The sequence below is a fragment of the Lepidochelys kempii genome, chromosome 10 (genome assembly GCF_965140265.1).
Source record: "Lepidochelys kempii isolate rLepKem1 chromosome 10, rLepKem1.hap2, whole genome shotgun sequence".
Classification (NCBI taxonomy): Eukaryota; Metazoa; Chordata; order Testudines; family Cheloniidae; genus Lepidochelys; species Lepidochelys kempii.
In genome coordinates this window covers 40642411-40666372 of record NC_133265.1, presented here as the reverse complement: position 1 = coordinate 40666372, position 23962 = coordinate 40642411, and the positions used below count along the sequence as shown (strand labels likewise).

The window sequence follows — 23962 nt, the reverse complement described above, 5'->3', positions numbered from 1 at the left end:
GCTACACACTCACAGGGCTCTCCCAGGTACACATTCATCCTACACACACACACACACACACACAGCCGGCTGCACACAGGTTACGTGTGCACACACACAGAGGTTCTCCCAGGCACACACGCATTGGGCATGCATGCACACATTGCCGGCTGTGTGCAGGCTACATGTGCAGATACACAGGGGCTCTCGCAGGCACACACTTATTGTGCACACACACACCCCCACACACAGACACTGCCCGCTGCACACAGGCTACGTGTGCACACACACAGAGGCTCTCCCAGGCACAGACTCATTGGGCAAGCACGCACACACTGCCAGCTGTGCACAGGTTACATGTGCACAAACACAGAGGTTCTCCCAGGCACACATGCATCGCACACATTCTGCCTCCCATCCAGTCCCATAGAAACACACCCACACAAGTTACATGCTTAATCTTCACCTACTCTTCTCAGGAGATGAAAATCCCAGCTTTCTTAGCTTCTGCCTGCTCTCCTCACATCCAGTGTGCAATTTACCAGCTCAGTGTGACACCAGCTAGAGCTACTGAGAAGGACACAGCTCCCCAAGTTTGTTCTGAACTCTCAGACTCTCCTATACTCCCCTCCCCCCCCCCATACACACACCTTTCTGAACTGCCCAAAGGCACCTGGGACTGACAACATCAGCAGCTGACTGAGGTCAGGAATTCCCTGATGCTTGTCACTCACTTCTGTCCTGCTGGCTGTCTCAGTTAGAGTTCTGTGGCATGTGTTAGATCTCTGCTGAAAATCCAAGCTTCGGTGTGAGGGGCATATATTTAGACTAGATCACCTGCAGGTAAAAAATGTTCAAACCAGATTTCATTTTTCATTGTGGCTTATACAACATGAAACATGAATATAAAACTTCTTTCCTCACTTGCAAACAGTCTTTTCCTTCAGTGACTGTGGTCTAGTGGCTAAAGTAGAGAGATGGGCTGCTGGGTTCTGTTATCACTCTCTGACCTTGGGCATAGAAACATATGGATTGCTCAACTGGATTAGCCACAAAGTCAATCTAGTCTAGGATCCTGTCTCTCATAGGGACCAGTGCCGGATTCTTCAGAGGAAGGTGTAGGAACAGATGTGGAATAATCAGCAGTAGCAGATGTGGAATAATCAGCTCCACTCAGTAGGTCTTATCCTGCTCTCTAATAGTAAGAGATGGGCTTAAGCCCTGAAGCGTGAGGTTTAATATCCCTTCCAACATTTATGTTGTCATTAATTATGGTAATGATGGCTATCAAGAATAGCCAGATAAATACCCAACCCCAGTTTGAGTCATAGAATCATAGACTATTAGGGTTGGAAGAGACCTAAGGAGGTTATCTAGTCCAATCCCCTGCTCAAAGCAGGACCAACACCCACACAATCATCCCAGCCAGGGCTTTGTCAAGCCAGGCCTTAAAAACCTCTAAGGATGGAGATTCCACCACCTCCCAAGGTAACTCATTCCAGTGCTTCACCACCCTCCTAGTGAAATAGTGTTTCCTAATATCCAACCTAGACCTCCCATACTGCAACTTGAGACCATTGCTTCTTGTTCTGTCATCTGCCACCACTGAGAACAGCTGAGCTCCATCCTCTTTGGAATCCCCCTTCAGGTAATTGAAGGCTGCTATGAAATCCCCCCCCCTGCCCCCCACTCTTCTCTTCTGCAGACTAAATAAGCCCAGTTCTCTCAGCCTCTCCTTGTAAGTCATTTGCCTCAGCCTCATGATCATTTTCGTTGCCCTTCGCTGGACTCTCTCCAATTTGTCCACATCCCATCTGTAGTGGGGAGACCAAAAGTGGGTGCAATACTCCAGGTGTGGCCTCACCAGTGCTGAATAGAAGGGAATAATCACTGCACTCAATCTGCTGGCAATGCTCCTACTAATACAGTCCAATATGCCATTGGCCTTCTTGGCAACAAGGGCACACTGTTGACTCGTATCCAGCTTCTCGTCCACCGTAATCCCCAGGTCCTTTTCTGCAGAACTGCTGCTTGGCCATTCGGTCCCTAGTCTGTAGCGGTGCATGGGATTCTTCCTTCCTAAGTGCAGAACTCTGCACTTGTCCTTGTTGAACCTCATCAGATTTCTTTTGGCTCAGTCCTCCAATTAGTCTAGGTCACTCTGGACCCTATCCCTACCCTCCATTGTATCTACCTCTCCCTCCAGTTTAGTGTCATCTGTGAACTTGCTGAGGGTGCAATTAATCCCATCATCCAGATCATTAATAAAGATGTGGAACAAAACTGGCCCCAGGACTGACCCCTGGGGCACTCTGCTTGATACCAGCTGCCAACTAGATCTTATTAAGCTCTTGGTCTTAACAACTTACAGTGGCAGTGAGTTCCACAATCTGGTTACACTTTGTATGAAAAAGTATTTCCTTGTATCATGGGAACAGTTCACTTAGCCTCTGCAGACCTGAGGCAGTGTGGTCTAGTAGATGGAACATGGGCCTATGAGTCAGGAGACCTGAGTTCTATTCCCAGGTCTGCCCCAAGCCTGTTGGCTGGTCTTGGGCAAGTCACATTCCTGCTCCATGCCTCAGTTTCCTCATCTGTTAAGTGGGGATAGTGAGACTGACCTGTTCTGTAAAGCACTTTGAGATCTACTGATGAAAACTGCTATGTAATAAACACATGATTAATTGTGTGCTCCTGCTAAACTCTAGGCATATGCTTAAATCCATCTCCAGACTTGACTTCTGTGGCACATACGTACAAAGGTGCTTTGCTGACTTGGGGAAATCAGGTACTGTGCAGTATGGTACAATGACGAACAAATAAAGAGTAGTGAACAATTGCTATTGCCAAAATCCTGTGCTCCTTGGAACAGCTAGCTCTTTAGGAGTGTTCCTCAATGCAATATTTCTCAAACCTTTCCTCAAGGCACTGTTACTGAAATCAGGTCATCTGCAGTCGAGAGCAGCCATGATCTCAAAGATATTTTGGGCTCTCATGTCCAAGTGCAGCATCAGTCGCACATCCATATGCCCTCTCCTTCTTAAGAGCCTGTGGAATGCCATTAAGGGAGCATTTCAGTTCACCTTCAAACACTGCAATAAGTAGAGTGTGTTTTCAAAGTAATGGTTAGCAGGAGTTGATTTACTGCTTGCCTGGGAACTCAGAACCTGAATGAGCCCTGCATCGCAGCACAGAGCTTTTGTGCCTATAGGTCAGGCTATGACAGAGGGGCTATCTCAGAAGAGCAACTGATTCTCACAGCTTGCTGTAATAACCCTCAACATGGGTCATTGCTTGAACATGGGACCTTTAGTACACAGGCATTTACTAACGTAAACTAATGGAATAACTCTGTTAGTTAGCAGTAGTAGTAAGGCTGTTATCCTCTATGTGGCCCTGCCACTAGAGTAGGATGCAACACTTCCTTTACAAACATGCTTGTATTGGGGTGCCTGCCCCAGACTGTGCTCTAAGGGGTTAATAGAGCCCTTGAGAGGCTGCAGAGGAAGCAGCCAATCAGAGATTGGCCATGAGGAGCAGTCAATCAGGGCCGGGCATGCCCCTACAGAGCAGCTTCAGTCATTCCCTGGAGTGTGAGGAAGGAGGAGGACTGGCTGCCTTGCAGGCTGAAGACAGCAAGCACTTCAGGACAGAGCAGTGCTGCAGGCAGAGACCCAGGGAGCTAACGGCAGCTCCTGGCAAACTGCAGGGATCTGCAGGCTAGAGCAAAGAGGGTTCTGGGGAACACGGAGAAGTGACCCAGGGAAAGGTACTCAAAGAGGTTGGAGGGGATGCAGTGCGTGGCTGCCATCTACAGTATCTCTGGGCCAGGATCCAGAGCAGGCCGGTTCCACGTTCCCTCCCCCCCCCCCGCCTTGCCATTGAGGAAGTGGCCAGACAATTGGCTACAGAAGCCACTGAGGGAAGTGGCTGGACAGTGGACTGTGATACTGTCCCTTGAAGTGGGGAGCACAGAGTGCAGCACAGACAGAGGGCTGTGTCACGAAGAGGACGCCGGTGTCCTGGGAGAGACCTGGGTGCAGAAGTGACGGTGGCGAGACACCACCAGAAGAGGGCACACTGGCTAGCAGAGCTGATCCTCATGACATCCAGCAGGGGATGCCGCAGTGGTGAGTCGCACCCTGTCACAATGCTATACTTGTATGATAGATATAGTACTGTCATCACCATACATACACCTCCTGCCATATCATCACCATACGTACACCTTTTTCCCTCCCTATCTATCTGGATAGCTATGAGGGGCAGACACAACACACACTTCACAAATATGTTGCACTTGTATCTCATGCACCCATTTAGAGCTGTGCAGAGTGAGTTTAAAATGTTCCTAGAATCTTCCCTCACTTGCACAAGCAATGGCCTTTCGCACCCATTTTGCCCACAGGTGTAAATGATCACCCGGACTGGCCTGGAGGAGGAGGCCCATGAATGCCAGCTACCCAAGCCATGTGCACAACTGGCTGTTTTCCCTTTGTTTCATTCCAGTGTGCACTGGAGTCAGCTGCATACACAGCACTCACAGGATGCAAACTAATGTAAGTTGTGTTCACAGCTGCTCATACTTCATTTGCCACTAAAGGTCATTACCAGCTATAGGTAAAGGCTATTACCAGCAGGAGAGTGAGTTTGGGGGGGGGGGAGGAGAGGGTGAGAAAACCTGGATTTGTGCTGGAAATGGCCCAACTTGATGATCACTTTAGATAAGCTATTACCAGCAGGAGAGTGGGGTGGGAGGAGGTATTGTTTCATGGTCTCTGTGTATATAATGTCTTCTGCAGTTTCCACAGTATGCATCCGATGAAGTGAGCTGTAGCTCACGAAAGCTCATGCTCAAATAAATTGGTTAGTCTCTAAGGTGCCACAAGTACTCCTTTTCTTTTTGCGAATACAGACTAACACGGCTGTTACTCTGAAACCTGTTTATAAAGGTCATTAATATTCCTTCCGAAAGTGGGGCATCAAACCCACAGCCTGCTACTGAAAGTGATCCATGTCTCTGCACTTTAACAGAGTGCAGAGACATTAAATGTTGCTTTTATTCCAACAAGCTTGTCTTACACTAAAATTCTTAAATGCATAAGACACTAATTTTGCATGTGTGATGGGAAGATATTGCCATTCTAGAGCCTAAACACATACACATGCTATGGATCCTTCTAGTCACACTTCAGCTCTGGCTATCGATTTCAACTGCCTCCAAGTTCAAGGGAGTTCGGTTCTGGTTCCAATCCATTTTATAGAGATGGGCCCTCACAGTGACATCTGGAACTCAGAAGCATGAGTTAGATCAACAATGATGTTCTGTCTTCCATCCACTGTGCCAGAACCACAGGTACGCTCTGGATACAACTTACCTGTGGACTGGAAGCTCACATTACTGCAATAGAGACTCTCACTGGGACCCTTGTGGAGATCAGGCAGCCACTGCTACACCTGCTGAGCCAAGACGAAATCTTCTGCCAGCCCTGCCAGTTTGAGCTGAGCTTGTCCCTGGTGGGCATTGCCCATGATGTGGTAACAACAGGACAGCTCCACTGACAGAACAGGTGGACGAAACACAGACAACATTGTTTTTCTGTAGGTCCTACCAGATGCCCTTTCACTCTGGGTTGGAGCCCTGTCAGCTCTCCCAGTTCGGAAGCAGGCTTGCCTCATTTGAAACATTGTCCTCTGGCTTCAAGCTCCACCTCGGAATCAAGGTGGTGCAGCGCTGTACCACCCCAGAGGCAGCCCCCTCATCCTCACCTACCTTAGCTCCCCCTGTCCCCAGGAACAAAGCCAGCATCCACCAATACTGCAGAGATCTAAAAGCCTCTGAACATTGAAAGAGATGTCAGTCCCAATCCAGCTGAGCATCTGTCCCCATCCATTCTCCAAGGGAGCGATAAACACGATGGATGGAATGAATCACGGAGAAAATAGAGGGATAAATCATGGTGACAAACAGGGTTTTTGTATTCATTTAGAGTATCTACCTTATACAAAGCAATGCCTTTTTTTGAGGGGGAAGACCAGAAATAAAATTGTAATCACTGATGCGCCTCATCCTTGGCATTATCAGTGTTTAGCATTTATGCTGCAGTATGGCCACACACACACAACACCATGTGGTTCCTTGCCCAAGTATTGTGGAAGATGCAAAAATCCATCTCCTCTGACCTTGCACAGCCTATACAAGAGCCATGATCACCATAACTGCACCCTGGGCATGCCCTGAAAGTGGCTGGATGGCAGGCAAAGCCGTGGCCCTGCGCTCTTCCACAACAGCCTGTGGATTGGCCCGGTGCTTCAGAGAGGGAGTACGCTGCAGCATCCCAGGTGATAGCATGCACACACCATCTGCCCTCCCTGGAGATTGGAGGGCAGCGGGGGCGGAGGGTGGGGGGGAGAGATTATGGCTCCTGATATACAATCATCCTTCTCAGACCTCCCCGTGGGCTGTGCGTGAATGCCACAATCCAAATTTTTAGTGTGCTTATTATGTACGGGTGGGTGGGTGTGGCTGCATGCACAGGTGCGTAATAGCTATACACAAGTGTATGACTAGATCAGATGAGAGATGATTGGAAAATGGATTATTTTCCCCACTGAATATTTCAATTTTTCAGGAAAAATTCCAAAATGGAAATATTTCGGAGCAAAACTGAAGTCATTTGAGGCTGAAATGTTGCCACAGTGCCTCATGGGAGTTGTAGTTCATGTAACTCATCCTTGCTTCCTTCTCTGTTGACTGGGCTCCCTGCTCAGATTACATGTCCCATGATGCAGCACCATCTTCTATATTGGTGAAGGAAGGCAGTGCATCATGGCAGTCCCTGGCCATGGTGCCTCATGGGATCTGCCATTTGGGTCTCTCATGCTCCTGTTCTCCTGTATGGAGTGTGTTCCCTAGCTGGAGAACAGGAGCATTAGAGACCCAAGTGGCAGCTCCCAGGAGGCACCATGGAGCATTTCTGAGTAGAAATGTTTTGATTTTGGGGTGGTCAGTTTTTCGACAAAAAACCTGAAATTTTCTGAGGAAAGCAAATGCTTTCGAGAAAGTTGAGGAAAAACATTCAATGAGCCCTAGTAGAGATATATGTGTTACATATAGATATCAATCAGCATAAAAAACAGGACATCAATCCCACTGAATCCTTAATTCTCTCTCTCCTTCCTTGCCAGGAGTGTGGTAATGAAGATGGGTTGGTCTTGCCCTTCTCACCCTACATCCTTTATCTCCGGCCATGTCTAAGTTCTAGATACTGAACATATCGTTGGTAGCATTGTTATTGGAAAAGAGGTGAACAACTTTCTATTATTCCTGGGGCCCATCTGTCAAAGAAGGAACAAAACATGTTTGCAAACCAAAGACTAAAATGCAAGATCAGGATTTATTTAGAAAATAAAACCCATAATTCATTCTGTTTTTTCCTCCCCTCCTATGGTCTGTTTATCTAATGCGTTGATATCTATTCATCTATCTGTCTTCTGTTTATATGTCTGTCTGTATTAGCTCTTTATGTATCAGGCTAATACAAAAAGGAAAAGACAGACATATAAACAGAAGACAGATAGATTAATAGATATCAGTGCATTAGATAAATAGACCATAGGAGGGGAGGAAAAAACAGAATGAATTATGAGTTTTATTTCCTTAATAAATCCTGATCTTACATTTCAGTCTTTGGTTTGCACAGACATGATTTATTTTCTTTTTCTTTCATCTTGCCCTCTGTCCCCTGAATATACTCTTTTATATAATGCACCATTAGCCAGTGGAACTCAGTGTCACAGGATGAGATGGGGGGGAAGAGTATAGGGACTTTAAAAGGATTTATAGAGATGTTTAAATATATTACTTACACACAAGTCAAGCTCTCAAAAGTTAGGAAGTGCCAGTATTAAGGTTGCTTGCTTAACCTTAATTTGGCCCCCCTTGTGTGTATGTATTATGATATGGTCTTTAATTACACAATCACATGGTTTTTTTTTCCCATGGGACTCCTGCCTCATTCAGTGTGAGTAGCGTATCGTCTTGGAGAAATGTTGCATTTCTGTTAGTTTTGTGCTATTGTTTCTCTAGGGGAAACATCTGGTTTCTCTGGCAAACATCAAACCAGTTTTCTCTCTGCTTGAATCTCTTTAAAGAGAGCCAATTCTTGAGGCAGAGTTGCTTCTTGGGAACTGGTATTTAGTGTCAGAAAAAGGTTTGCTGTTTGTGCCCCCCTCAGTTCCAGGTCTGGTGAATGTAGTGTAAATAAAACGAATGGGACTAAAAAAATACCAAGCTTCCATGTCACTTATTTCTCCTCCCACTAAAGCTGGCCTGCAAGGCTGTGACATTTGTTACCTCTTGGTAGAGGGGTGATGTTAGAAAACAGTAAACGAAAACTAAAAACCAATGAAAAACAACAAACATTTTTGCTGAAAAATGCAAAATGTTGAGAAAATCAAAATGTTTTTGCAAACCTTTCTGTTTTTGACAAATGGTCCCATGCAAATCTGTTTGGCTTCCAGTGTTGCCCCTCTCAGCCTCAGCAAGTGAGTTCTGCTACCGCTAAGCTGTGTGCCAGCTCCCTGACATACCAGCCTGTCTGCCTTGCCAGCAAACTCTTCTGGATTCTGCCAGTCCAGACCTTGCCTTGCAGTGAACCCCAACTCCTGAGTTCCCCAGAGACATCTCCAATGCAGGGTCCAGCCCTCTCCTGGAACGCTCCCAGACGTTATTCAGTTTGTCGTGCCTTTAAAGAGCCAATACACTGCAGCCCGTTAGTGTAAGTAGGGCTAATGCACTCTTCCCTTCCATCAGTGCACTGAATTGGTTAATAAAAATAAAACCTAGGATTCAGTGATATCAAGTGGAAGGAATAAAATAGAAAGGGTTACAAGAAAATAAAAGTACATATGTACTAAGACTATAGTCTTTTATTCTAAGACTATAACCTGATTTAGCAAATTAGAAGTTGTTGTTTCAATGGTTAATTAGACTCATTGTTAAACATTTGTGCCATGCATCTAGTCTGAATTTGTGTATTTTCTAATTCCAGACATTGGATCTTGTTGCTCCTTTGCTAGGCTGAGGAGCCCACTATTATGAAATTTCTAGTCCCCAAGTTAATATGTAGGCCCTTAGTCACCTATCTCCCATCAAAATCAAATCCTACGCCATAGGTGACTTTTGAGGATTTGGGCTGTATAGACTGTGATTAAGTCACCCCTTAACCATCTCTTTGTTAACTTAAATAGACTGAGCTCCTTGTCACTGTCACTATCACTATAAGGCAGGTTTTCTAATCATTTAATCATTGTTGACAGGTTTCAGAGTAGCAGCCGTGTTCGTCTGTATCCACAAAAAGAAAAGGAGTACTTGTGGCACCTTAGAGACTAACAAATTTATTTAAGCATAAGCTTTCATGAGCTACAGCTCACTTCATCGGATGCATTCAGTGGAAAATACAGCGGGAGATTTATATACATAGAGAACATGAAACAATGGGTGTTACCATACACACTGTAACCAGAGTGATCACTTAAGGTGAGCTATTACCAGCAGGAGAGCGGGGGGGCAGGGGGGAAACCTTTTGTAGTCATAAGCAAGGTGGGCCATTTCCAGCAGTTGACAAGAACGACTGAGGAACAGTGGGGGGTGGGATAGACATGGGGAAATAGTTTTACTTTGTGTAATGACCCATCCACTCCCAGCCTCTATTCAAGCCTAAGTTAATTGTATCCAGTTTGCAAATTAATTCCAATTCAGCAGTCTCTCGTTGGAGTCTGTTTTCGAAGTTTTTGTGTTAAAGTATTGCCACTTTTAGGTCTGTAATCAAGTTACCAGAGAGATTGAAGTGTTCTCCAACTGGTTTTTGAATGTTATAATTCTTGATTTGTGTCCATTTATTCTTTTACGTAGAGACTGTCCAGTTTGACCAATGTACATGGCAGAGGGGCATTGCTGGCACATGATGGCATATATCACATTGGTAGATGTGCAGGTGAACGAGGCTCTGATGGTGTGGCTAATGTGATTAGGCCCTATGATGGTGTCCCCTGAATAGATATGTGGACACAGTTGGCAACGGGCTTTGTTGCAAGGATAGGTTCCTGGGTTAGTGGTTCTGTTGTGTGGTGTGTGGTTGCTGGTGAGTATTCACTTCAGGTTGGGGGGTGTCTGTAAGCAAGGACTGGCCTGTCTCCCAAGATTTGTGAGAGTGAAGGGTCGTCCTTCAGGATAGGTTGTAGATCCTTGATGATGCGTTGGAGAGGTTTTAGTTGGGGGCTGAAGGTGATGGCTAGTGGCGTTCTGTTATTTTCTTTGTTGGGCCTGTCCTGTAGTAGGTGACTTCTGGGTACTCTGCTGGCTCTGTCAATCTGTTTTTTCACTTCAGCAGGTGGGTATTGTAGTTGTAAGAATGCTTAATAGAAATCTTGTAGGTGTCTGTCTCTGTCTGAGGGGTTGGAGCAAATGCGATTGTATCGTAGAGCTTGGCTGTAGACAATGGATCGTGTGGTGTGGTCTGGATGAAAGCTGGAGGCATGTAGGTAGGAATAGCGGTCAGTAGGTTTCCGGTATAGGGTGGTGTTTATGTGACCATTGCTTATGAGCATCGTAGTGTCCAGGAAGTGGATCTCTTGTGTGGACTGGTCCAGGCTGAGGTTGATGGTGGGATGGAAATTGTTGAAATCATGGTGGAATTCCTCAAGGACTTCTTTTCCATGGGTCCAGATGATGAAGATGTCATCAATGTAGCGCAAGTAGAGTAGGGGCATTAACGAGAGCTGAGGAAGCGTTGTTCTAAGTCAGCCATAAAAATGTTGGCATACTGTGGGGCCATGCGGGTACCCATAGCAGTGCCACTGATTTGAAGGTATACATTGTCCCCAAATGTAAAATAGTTATGGGTGAGGACAAAGTCACAAAGTTCAGCCACCAGGTTTGCTGTGACATTATCGGGGATACTGTTCCTGACGGCTTGTAGTCCATCTTTGTGTAAAATGTTGGTGTAGAGGGCTTCTACATCCATAGTGGCCAGGATGGTGTTTTCAGGAAGATCACCTATGGATTGTAGTTTCTTCAGGAAGTCAGTGGTGTCTCGAAGATAGCTGGGAGTGCTGGTAGCGTAGGGCCTGAGGAGGGAGTTTACATTGCCAGACAATGCCTGAGATGATGCGGCGTCCAGGATTTCCAGGTTTATGGATCTTGGGTAGCAGAATACCCCAGGTCTGGGTTCCAGGGGTGTGTCTGTGCGGATTTGTTCTTGTGCTTTTTCAGGGAGTTTCTTGAGCAAATGCTGTAGTTTCTTTTGGTAACCCGCAGTGCGTTCAGAGGGTAATGGCTTGTAGAAAGTGGTGTTGGAGAGCTGCCTACCAGCCTCTTGTTCATATTCCGACCTATTCATGATGACGACAGCACCTCCTTTGTCAGCCTTTTTGATTATGATGTCAGAGTTGTTTCTGAGGCTTTGGATGGCATTGTGTTCTGCACGGCTGAGGTTATGGGGCAAGTGACGCTGCTTTTCCACAATTTCAGCCCGTGCACGTTGGCGGAAGCACTCTATGTAGACGTCCAGTCTGTTGTTTCGACCTTCAGGAGGAGTCCACCCAGAATTCTTCTTTTTGTAGCCTTGGTAGGAAGGTCTCTGTGGGTTAGTATGTTGTTCAGAGGTGTGTTGGAAATATTCCTTGAGTTGGAGGCATCGAAAATAGGATTCTAGGTCACCACAGAACTGTATCATGTTCGTGGGGGTGGAGGGGCAGAAGGAGAGACCCCGAGATAGGACAGATTCTTCTTCTGGGCTAAGAGTATAGTTGGATAGATTAACAATATTGCTGGGTGGGTTAAGGGAACCACTGATGTGGCCCCTTGTGGCATGTAGTAGTTTAGAGAATTTAGTGTCCTTTTTCTTTTGTAGAGAAGCAAAGTGTGTGTTGTAAATGGCTTGTCTAGTTTTTGTAAAGTCCAGCCACGAGGAAGTTTGTGTGGAAGGTAGTTTTTTTTATGAGAGTATCCAGTTCTGAGAGCGCATTCTTAATCTTTCCCTGTTTTCTGTAGAGGATGTTGACCAGGTGGTTCTGCAGTTTCTTTGAGAGCGTGTGGCACAAGCTATCAGCATAGTCTGTGTGATCTGTAGATTGTAATGGATATTTTACGTTCAGTCCTTTTGGTATGATGTCCATCTGTTTGCATTTGGAAAGGAAGATGATGTCTATCTGTATCTATATTAGTTTTTTCATGAAGTTGATAGATTTCCACTCCATACAGCTAAATTCAGTGCCTTGCATAATGACAGGTTTCAGAGTTTCAGAGCCGTGTTAATCTGTATTCTCAAAAAGAAAAAGAGTACTTGTGGCACCTTAGAGACTAACAAATGTATTTGAGCATAAGCTTTCGTGAGCTACAGCTCACTTCATCAGATGCATTCAGTGGAAAATACAGCGGGGAGATATATATACGTAGAGAACATGAAACAATGGGTGTTACCATACACACTGTAACCAGAGTGATCACTTAAGGTAAGCTATTACCAGCAGAGAGCCGGGGGCGGGGGAACCTTTTGTAGTTTTTTTACCTCAGTGGCTGCCTGAGGTAAGTGCCGCCCCCTTCAATGGGCAGGTTCTGAATGGCTCTGCGGGTTCTCTGCAGAGAAGGACCTAGGGGTGACAGTGGATGAGAAGCTGGATATGAGTCAACAGTGTGCCCTTGTTGCCAAGAAGGCCAATGGCATTTTGGGGTGTATAAGTAGGGGCATTGCCAGCAGATCGAGGGACGTGATCGTTCCCCTCTATTCGACATTGGTGAGGCCTCATCTGGAGTACTGTGTCCAGTTTTGGGCCCCACACTACAAGAAGGATGTGGAAAAATTGGAGAGAGTCCAGCGGAGGGCAACAAAAATGATTAGGGTTCTGGAACACATGCCATATGAGGAGAAGCTACGGGAACTGGGATTGTTTAGTCTACGGAAGAGAAGAATGAGGGGGGATTTGATAGCTGCTTTTAACTACCTGAAAGGGGGTTCCAAAGAGGATGGATCTAGACTATTCTCAGTGATAGCAGATGACAGAACAAGGAGTAATGGTCTCAAGTTGCAGTGGGGGAGGTTTAGGTTGGATATTAGGAAAAACTTTTTCACTAGGAGGGTGGTGATACACTGGAATGCGTTAGCTAGGGAGGTGGTGGAATCCCCTTCCTTAGAAGTTTTTAAGGTCAGGCTTGACAAAGCCCTGGCTGGGATGATTTAGTTGGGGATTGGTCCTGCTCTGGGCAGGGGGTTGGACTAGGTGACCTCCAGAGGTCCCTTCCAACCCTGATATTCTATGATTCTATGAAATGAGGGACAGATTGGAGCACTGCCACCAGTGAAAATAAATCCCCAAAGCAAAGCAGTTCACCCCTAAATTATTTTTAAATAGCCACTTACATCTCATTTATGCACAACATTTGGACTGAATTAGCATGTGCAACAGCTAGGCAATAAAGAGGGAAGGTGGCGGCTGCTGCTGTGGTGTGGTATCATGGCAGTGGCACCAAAGGTCATGAGGATTTAGGCTACATAGGTTCAAGTTTCGCTCTGCCACACACTCTCTGTGTGACCTTGAGCCCATCACCATCTCTCTGTGCCTCAGGATATGTCTACACTGCAATGTAAGCCCAAGATTGGTGGGATTTGAGTCAGCTGACCCACGTTAGGGAATGCTGGACTTGCGTGTGTATGTTGCATTTTAACCCTAGGTTAAGACTTTTCCAACTTCTGCTCGAATCTAGGTGTCCATGCTGAAGTGTGCAGACCTGAGTCAAAGGAACCATATCCCAGACTCCCTAGCTCCCTCCCAACACCTCAAAAATGTGTCCACTCGAGCCCTAGGACCATCGTACACTGTGGGAAAACTTTACCACTCACCCTGCACAGTACCAGGAAGCAGCTCACTTTGCAAAAGGCTTGATAGGTTCGCTCTCCACTGCAAACCCAAGCAGCTCTCTGATTGTTGGGAAAGGGAGGACTAAGGAAGTTGTCCCATAGAATTGTGGGATACTTCCAGCTGACACCCTGGAACCCAAGCCAAATGCAGCTGCAACTACACTGTAAAGCAAATGAGCCCAAAGCCTGCCTGAGCAGTGAGCTCGGGCCCTCCATCCCTGCAGGGTCCTGGGGCCTTGTGTCCAAGCCCTGGGTTAGCGCAATTGCAGCATAGACACAAGGTGGGAAGGGGATAGGCTTGAGTCAGGGCTCAAGAATGGGTTTACACTGCAAGGTGGACATCCCCTCAGTTCCCCAGCTGGGGGATAATACCTCCAGTGTCTTAAGAACAGAACCTTCCTCTCAGATTATCATGGGGACCATCAGCTGCACAGGAAACGAGGAACTACAACCTGAATGAATTATCCTTCTCAGAACACAGTCCATAAATATCTCGTACCAAGGCATAACCTTACCTCTCTCCCTAAACATACATAATTCACTCTCTTCTTTTCTAACCTTTCTCCATCTTTCTTTCCCTTCCTCTGCTCATGTTTCTTCTCTCCCTTGCTTTCTACTCTTCTGCATTAGAAATTTTGGTACCCATGTGGCTACACTGATACAATGGCCCAGTTTAGATGGACGTTAATGGTGTGATACGCCCTGCTTTCAGCCTTCATGTACCCATCTCAGTTCTGTCTAGACGTCAGAATCACATTGACTGAGCTTAACCTGAGTTACTAAGCTTGATGCATGCCAGCATGAAGTAGAGAATCCATACTCGCTCACAGGTTTGGCCAATATGCCCCACACACCGTATTAGCTGCAATGACTTCTGGGCACACCTCCCATAGTTCCTGGCATTGCTCCAAACTACAGCACAATGTGTAGGATTCCACGCAGCCTTTTGGGAAAACTTTCCAGCCTTAAAGAGATTATAGCAGGAGGGGTAAAATGGTCATCCGCAAATGAGCAATAAGGGAGACGATTGGGTACACAAGGACCTTGTCTCTCACCTAAGGTCAATTACCTTTTGTCTGTGGACATAGCATTCTTTCTGCTTCCAGTAGGGTGAGAGATTACGTTTGTTTGTTTGAAGATACAATCCTGATGTAAGCAGAGTCAGGATGAGCTCCACCCTGACATCTGGTGGTGAGGTGTGGCAAGTTGTGGAAAAGAACTTCAGGGGCCAATCTCATTTGCATAGGCACACCCACCCCACCTAGAATGAGGCCATAACTGCCCAAATTGTCACTTTGGCTGCTGTGGGATCCCCAGTGTTTCTGTTATTGGGGCAGGAAGAATAAATTGTCTTTACCCTGATTATGGGAACTGTGCTTGGAACTGTACTTGGCCTTTTGTTATGATGGAGGGACTCACCATCAACTAAGTAGCACTCGCTAGGCAAGGGACATGGGTTCCAAAACTCTGTGAATTGAGAGAGGCTTGAGGCAGGTATTAGAACCTAGTCCTGACCGCAGACGACCCAGAGAACCTCCAGCGTATGCTAGATGCCACCAGTCGAGTTGCCGATTGGATGGGGCTCCGCTTCAATGCGAAGAAATGCGCATCCCTCCACATAGATGGCAGCAAAAGGGACTCCATGCAGGGGACGGAATTCCAGATTCAGGGCGAGCCCGTCATCCCCCTGGCAGAGGGGCAGGCCTACCGACACCTCGGCACGCCGACAGGTTTCCGTGTCCGCCAGACGCCAGAGGACACCATCCAAGAGATCCTACAGGATACCGCCAAGATCGACACCTCCCTGCTAGCACCGTGGCAAAAGATAAACGCCCTGAACACCTTCCTGATCCCCCGCATCTCGTTCGTCCTGAGGGGCTCCGCCGTGGCAAAGGTACCCCTCAACAAGGCGGACAAGGTCATCCGGCAGCTGGTGAAGAAGTGGTTATTCCTTCCCCAGAGAGCCAGCAACGAGCTGGTCTATATCACCCACAGGCATGGCGGTGCCAATGTCCCCCGCATGGGTGACCTGGGTGACATCGCAGTGATCACCCATGCCTTCCGCCTGCTGACGTGCCCCGACACCACGGTAAAGAGCATCGCAGCGAAAGCCCTCCACGACGTAACGCAAAAGCGGATCGGTAGAGCCCCGTCCAGCCAAGACACCGCCAGCTTCCTGAGCGGTTCCCTGGACGGCGAATTCGGCCGAGATGGGGGCGACATCGCTTCGCTGTGGTCCCGCGCCCGCAATGCCACGCGCCGCCTGGGGAAACGCATCGGCTGCCGCTGGGAGTGGTGTGAGGAGCGCCAGGAGCTGGGTGTCCTGGTGCCACAGATCGGGTCCGAGGGCAACACCATAGTCACCCCGAGCGCCAGGGGCCTGCTGGAAAGGACCCTGAAGACAGCCACCCACTCGCTGTACGTAGAAGCCCTGAAGCGCAAGCCGGACCAGGGAAAAGCCTTCGAACTGACCAGCAAGTGGGACGCCAGCAACCACTTCCTCGCCGGGGGCAGCTTCACCCGCTTCGCCAACTGGCAGTTCATCCACCGCGCCCGGCTCAACTGCGTCCCGCTCAACGGAGCCGTCCGCCACGGGAACCGAGACAAGCGTTGCAGGAAGTGCGGCTACTCCAACGAGACCCTGCCCCACGTCCTGTGCAGCTGCAAGCCCCACTCCAGAGCCTGGCAGCTGCGCCACAATGCCATCCAGAACCGCCTGGTGAAAGCCATCTCACCTAGCCTGGGGGAGGTCGCCGTGAACTGCGCCATCCCCGGTACCGACAGCCCGCTACGACCCGACGTGGTCGTCACCAACGAAACCCAGAAAAAGATCATCCTCGTCGACATTACGGTCCCTTTCGAGAACAGGACCCCGGCCTTCCGAGAAGCTCGAGCTCGGAAACTGGAAAAGTACGCCCCACTGGCCGACACCCTGAGAGCGAAGGGCTACGAGGTGCAGCTGGACGCCCTGATTGTCGGAGCCCTGGGTGCTTGGGACCCCTGCAACGAGCGTGTGCTGCGGACCTGCGGGATCGGTAGACGCTACGCACGACTCATGCAGCGCCTCATGGCCTCGGACACCATCCGATGGTCCAGGGACATCTATATCGAGCACATCACCGGCCACCGACAGTACCAGGAGGAGTGAGCCAGTACGACGCTGTGCACACACTGTGGGAAAGAGACTGAGAGGCCTTCCCCATCGGACCGTATGAACTGGAACCGTAAACCCGCTGAACATTAAACCCCACCAAATGAGGGTAGACCCATCCCCACCCCCGTATTCACTCACTATACCCAGCATACCGAACGTAGCTGTTGTGTGGATAACTTACCCCATATCTCGATGTCTGTACTCTGACCGGTTAAACTTTTCCCTCAGTCGGGGAATTTGCAGATTATTATGTGATCCTTGCTCCACCAGCTCCTAAATCGCATTTTGCACCCCTTGATAATCTGTACCTTATCCCCTGACGACCAGAAACTCCTATGCTTGAACTCTGTACCGTTCCTTATTTCAACATTATCTCAAATAAAATTATTAAATCTGGTGGTGTGGGCCCCTTTGTGAGAGCCTGAAACACCAGTTGCACCTCTGTCTCTCTCCACTGTGGAATGTCAGAGCTAATTTTGGGTCTATTAAGAGTCTTGCTACAGGTACTGTGCTGCATTCACTTTGGCCTTATGGTGCACCAGCACTAAGGCTCCCACTACTATGAGCTGAAATCACTGAGCACTGTGTCAAGTAGCGGGGAGCTGGAAGATCTAGAGTGCAGCTGTTTGTGGATAGGCTGGTGGAGCGGAGCTGTTTGTGAGATGGTGAGGCGAGCTGTGCAGAATCATAGAATCATAGAATCATAGAATATCAGGGTTGGAAGGGACCCCAGAAGGTCATCTAGTCCAACCCCCTGCTCAAAGCAGGACCAATTCCCAGTTAAATCATCCCAGCCAGGGCTTTGTCAAGCCTGACCTTAAAAACCTCTAAGGAAGGAGATTCTACCACCTCCCTAGGTAACGCATTCCAGTGTTTCACCACCCTCTTAGTGAAAAAGTTTTTCCTAATATCCAATCTAAACCTCCCCCACTGCAACTTGAGACCATTACTCCTCGTTCTGTCATCTGCTACCATTGAGAACAGTCTAGAGCCATCCTCTTTGGAACCCCCTTTCAGGTAGTTGAAAGCAGCTATCAAATCCCCCCTCATTCTTCTCTTCTGCAGGCTAAACAATCCCAGCTCCCTCAGCCTCTCCTCATAACTCATGTGTTCCAGTCCCCTAATCATTTTTGTTGCCCTTCGCTGGACTCTCTCCAATTTATCCACATCCTGCTTGAAGTGTGGGGCCCAAAACTGGACACAGTACTCCAGATGAGGCCTCACCAATGTCGAATAGAGGGGAACGATCACATCCCTCGATCTGCTCGCTATGCCCCTACTTATACATCCCAAAATGCCATTGGCCTTCTTGGCAACAAGGGCACACTGCTGACTCATATCCAGCTTCTCGTCCACTGTCACCCCTAGGTCCTTTTCCGCAGAACTGCTGCCTAGCCATTCGGTCCCTAGTCTGTAGCTGTGCATTGGGTTCTTCCGTCCTAAGTGCAGGACCCTGCACTTATCCTTATTGAACCTCATCAGATTCCTTTTGGCCCAATCTTCCAATTGGTCTAGGTCCTTCTGTAGCCTATCCCTCCCCTCCAGCGTATCTACCACTCCTCCCAGTTTAGTATCATCCGCAAATTTGCTGAGAGTGCAATCCACACCATCCTCCAGATCATTTATGAAGATATTGAATAAAACCGGCCCCAGGACCGACCCCTGGGGCACTCCACTTGATACCGGCTGCCAACTAGACATGGAGCCATTGATCACTACCCGTTGAGCCCGACAATTTAGCCAGCTTTCTACCCACCTTATGGTGCATTCATCCAGCCCATACTTCCTTAACTTGCTGACAAGAATACTATGGGAGACCGTGTCAAAAGCTTTGCTAAAGTCAAGAAACAATACATCCACTGCTTTCCCTTCATCCACAGAACCAGTAATCTCATCATAAAAGGCGATTAGATTAGTCAGGCATGACCTTCCCTTGGTGAATCCATGCTGGCTGTTCCTGATCACTTTCCTCTCATGCAAGTGCTTCAGGATTGATTCTTTGAGGACCTGCTCCATGATTTTTCCAGGGACTGAGGTGAGGCTGACTGGCCTGTAGTTCCCAGGATCTTCCTTCTTCCCTTTTTTAAAGATTGGCACTACATTAGCCTTTTTCCAGTCATCCGGGACTTCCCCGGTTCGCCACGAGTTTTCAAAGATAATGGCCAGTGGCTCTGCAATCACAGCCGCCAATTCCTTCAGCACTCTTGGATGCAACTCGTCCGGCCCCATGGACTTGTGCACGTCCAGCTTTTCTAAATAGTCCCTAACCGCCTCTATCTCCACAGAGGGCTGGCCATCTCTTCCGCATTTTGTGATGCCCAGCGCAGCAGTCTGGGAGCTGACCTTGTTAGTGAAAACAGAGGCAAAAAAAGCATTGAGTACATTAGCTTTTTCCACATCCTCTGTCACTAGGTTGCCTCCCTCATTCAGTAAGGGGCCCACACATTCCTTGGCTTTCTTCTTGTTGCCAACATACCTGAAGAAACCCTTCTTGTTACTCTTGACATCTCTGGCTAGCTGCAGCTCCAGGTGCGATTTGGCCCTCCTGATAACATTCCTACATGCCCGAGCAATATTTTTATACTCTTCCCTGGTCATATGTCCAACCTTCCACTTCTTGTAAGCTTCTTTTTTATGTTTAAGATCCGCTAGGATTTCACCATTAAGCCAAGTTGGTCGCCTGCCATATTTACTATTCTTTCGACTCATCGGGATGGTTTGTCCCTGTAACCTCAACAGGGATTCCTTGAAATACAGCCAGCTCTCCTGGACTCCTTTCCCCTTCAAGTTAGTCCCCCAGGGGATCCTGGCCATCCGTTCCCTGAGGGAGTCGAAGTCTGCTTTCCTGAAGTCCAGGGTCCGTATCCTGCTGCTTACCTTTGTTCCCTGCGTCAGGATCCTGAACTCAACCAACTCATGGTCACTGCCTCCCAGATTCCCATCCACTTTTGCTTCCCCCACTAATTCTACCCGGTTTGTGAGCAAACCGGAGCAAAGAGCGGAGCTGTTTGTCAGACGGCGAGCTGTACAGAGCGGAGCCCTGTGGGGCAGTCAGCTTCAGGACATGTAAAGTGCCCCTTACCTCTTTCCCCCACACACAGGCACATTTTAGCCAGACTGGGGAGTAACACTCTGCAGATGAACTTTTGAACTCTGGGCTGGACTTTTTGGACTTTGGGTGATTTGTGGATTGCTGGACTCAAGAGACGTTAAGGTTCTGGGAAAGAACCCGAGGGAAAGGATGTGGCCCAATTTGCTGGGGTGGGTCTTTGCTCATGGTTTGGTTAATGAACACTAGTTGTGGTGTTTCCCCAATTTAATGCTGATGTCGTTTACCTCATGTTATTAAAGATTCTCTGCTACTCCGAGACTCTGTGCTTGCGAGAGGGGAAGTATTGCCTCTTTGAGGTGCCCAGGGAGTGTGTAAGATTTTCCCAGGTCACTGGATGGGGGCTTGAGCCACTTTTGCATTTGCTTTGATGAGAGGGAACCCCTGTGTACTGAACCCGGCCCTCGCTGCTATCAACTTGGCCTGGCAGAAGGGTTACACTTAACTTTGTTTCACGAAATCATTGTGTAACAGCTTGGTTGCCTTGCCCTATTTGGGGTATAAGCAACAGCTGTACTGCATTTGCTGACACAGTTGTTGCACTCTCCATCTCTAATTCATTTCTTTCTCCAGCGCTCTGGGATACCATGAGTATAAAAGATGCAACAACAAAGTTCTGTTCTATTCCAAATCCCTTTTGCTTCTCCAGCAGAATATACCTCCTAAAAACCAACCAGGATTTTCATTGGCAGGTGATTCTGCCTCTTGAAAATGCCTATATCTTCTCTGTATTGAAGTATTCCAGAGGCCCTCCTACTGCTTCTGTAATAGTCTGCATTTTATTACTTTATTTTTTCATTATTTTTTTTTTAATACAAGAGACAGGCACGTTCAGAAAAAATCAGCAGCTGGCAGAAAATGGAGAGAGAAACTGTGGGGGAGGGGAAGAAATGAAGGAAACAATAAAGGAAAAGAAGAGGTTGCATTATTCAAGAAGGAGAGATTCAGACAGGATCTGCAGAACAGCCACATCAGATCAGCACAGAGAGTGACCAGCATGGAAAATAACATCACAGGAGAATAATCAGAGATGGTTAGTAATTCCCCTGGCTCATGTGGAGTCAGTTGAACACCTGTCCGTAGTGATTGATGCTACACAATAAGCAAGCTGGCTATTTTGCCATAATAATATTTTGCATCTTTCACCCAAAGAGCTCAAAGAACTTTACCAACATCAGGGGATTTATTTTTCCATCTCCACGGTGATGCAACTAAAACCCTGTTTTATAGATGGGAAAATTGGGGCACAGAGCAGTTAATAGACTTGCCCAAGGTCAAAAACTGACACTGTGACAAGGCCTGGAACAGAATCAAAGTCTTTGGGCTCCCATGTTTGTGCTTTAGCCCCACAAGAACATCCTTACTCCGTATCTTTAGTAACACCCCCAAGCACTAGCTATGCTAGTAAAACATCATGTGAGTTCTTGAGCTCCTGCAGATTGAGGTTAATATTAATTGCAGATACTGAGTAGAAACAGAGAAGCAATGGAGAAAAATGAAGGTGAGATGATATTATTTGTATTCCAGAGGCCTCAGCTGAGATCAGGGCCAGTTGTATTAGGTGCTGCACAAGCACACAGTGAGAGTCAGTCCCTGCCCCAGTGATCTTACAGGCTAAATATGCAAGACAGATAATGGAAGGGAGGAGAAACCAAGACAGAGGTAAGTGAAATGTCCAGCTGCCATTCACACAGCCAGTTAGTGGGAAAGCCAAGCTAGAACCTGGCCTCCAGAGCCTTAGACCTGTAGTTCTGCATACTGGGCCCTACTGGATAATTTAGGAGACACCTTCCTAGTGACTCATGTAACTGAAATGATTGTAGAGCGACTTCCTTCTAGCAGTCAGATGATCCTAAACTGTCACCTGACTTGGGTGGCAAAACCCCCAAGATAAAAGTGGAAGGTCAGGTTCCATCCGCAGTAGCCTGCTCCAGATAAAGTACTGGCTGGAAAATTGGGCTTGAACACTGGGATTAATACTGTAACAAGTGCAATTCATGGCTGCTCCCAGGAATTGCACTATGGCAACCAGAAACTTCACAGCAACAGAACTTCAGTCCTCCTTCTCCAAACAACACAGGCTCACTTGAGCTAGAGGAGAAGCTCTAGCAGCTGCTAGTAGAATTAAGCCTTGGATATGTTGCTGAGCTGTTCTGATAATACCCACTGAAAGGCAGAGGTACATGTGCACACGCATACAACAGTCCATGTCAATACTAACATGAATAAGGTAGGGCAGGGAGTGCAATGGTGACTCTCATTTTGATGGCCATCTTGATTTCACTGGACCATCTTGCACCCTGGAGCAGGAGATGGGCTCGCTATTGCCTAGCCTGATGTGGCTAGAGAATTGGAGGGTTCCAGAAAATGAGGCAGAAATGGGTTCAGCACTATAGGGAAACAATCAGAGTCTTGAAATGGGGGTACAACTTCTACATGTGGAAATCAAAATGGAAGGAAATATGAGAAACAGTTATCAAACTACTATATCACAATTAATAATACATCAATTATTAATAGGCTGGCAGGAGAACTTGTGATGCTCTCAATGTAACTAGAAATATAGCAATCCCTTTGGATTTAGAGCTGTCAGTGTTCCTGGAGAGACTAAGTTCCCCCTGTGGAGAGGATTATACTGTTCTTATTAAGATAGAGTGCCTTCTGCAGGAGGTTTCCATAAGTCCCGGGGGCCTCGGAAACACTAGTGTCGAGGTCCCATGGGCCAGAGAGTTGTAGCTGTGGGTTTTCTCTGATCAAGTGTGAGCTGAAGGCTGATGGGCATATTCAGCTAACTCCTTCTCAGGGAGTCCACAATTCCAGCAATGCCACAATTATGGAAGGACACAAAGCAGGAGCCAGAAGAGGTTGGGGAATTTGAAACTCAGTTTCTCCATGAGTCATGCTCCAGATCAGATGTTTTTAGGCTGGAGGTGACCACTTGTCTGACTGTGTCTCAACATGGATGGTAGGGATCAGTGCTTGTACAATGGGGGTCCAGCCTTATCTTCCCAGCTGAAACACAGGCATTGGCATGAAGACATTGGGATAGAAGTGCTGCTTGGAGTGCAATGACATCTCTCTACCCAGGTAAAACTCTCCCTGACTTCAATGGGAGCAGTCCAGCCAAGTCCTGTCTGTGACCTTCCCTCTGTCCTGTTGGAGTACGTGTAGAAACTACACATCAGTTCCATAACCCACCTCCAGCAATGGCCAGCAGTACCTCATGTCTCAGGGAAAGGCAAAGAACAGACCATATTGTGCTTATCTAAGCATGCCAGGGGCTGGGTGGAGAATGCCTAAAGGGGGAAGATTTCCTTCCTGACCTGCTTAGGCAGGCCATCAGCATACACCCCAAAGCATGAGAATTGAAATACTTCTTTATCACCCTGCTGCTTAAATTGGTCTTTAATTGTCTTAGAAGTAAGAAATCAGCCACCTGTTAAATGCCACGGATAAGGTTCAGTCATAATAAAGCTGCACAGCAGAATTAGGGCCTTCTATTGTGCTGTCTCCTGGGCAGATCCCAGCCCAGGTAATTACTCTACTTTACTCTGCCTGTCTTGGTGTTTCCCCAGGAGTTTCAATCAAAGAAATTGTTCTTCACTTCCCCTCCTAACATCACTATTGTCTAGGTGACACAGAGGGGAGAATAGGTGCTATTCAATCCATGCCCTCCCACCCCCAAAGACTTAAAACCAGGCACTTTCCACTTGTCATCTGGTCATAGGTTGAAGAGTCACCAGGGATGAACTCAAAGATTCAGAGGAAGAGAACAAGGCCCGTTTTATACCCAGCCAATAT

The 23962-nt window shown here is 47.5% G+C and overlaps 1 protein-coding gene across 1 annotated transcript in view; it reads left to right on the top strand.

Annotated features, from left to right (window-relative positions):
• Positions 1-4067: 4067 nt before the first annotated feature.
• Positions 4068-23962, top strand: part of TBC1D21 (TBC1 domain family member 21) — a 144462-nt gene continuing 124567 nt past the window's right edge. The window contains exon 1 of the mRNA XM_073361424.1: positions 4068-4109. The gene's annotated coding sequence lies outside the window, so the exon portion shown is untranslated. The remainder of the gene's footprint in view (positions 4110-23962) is intronic.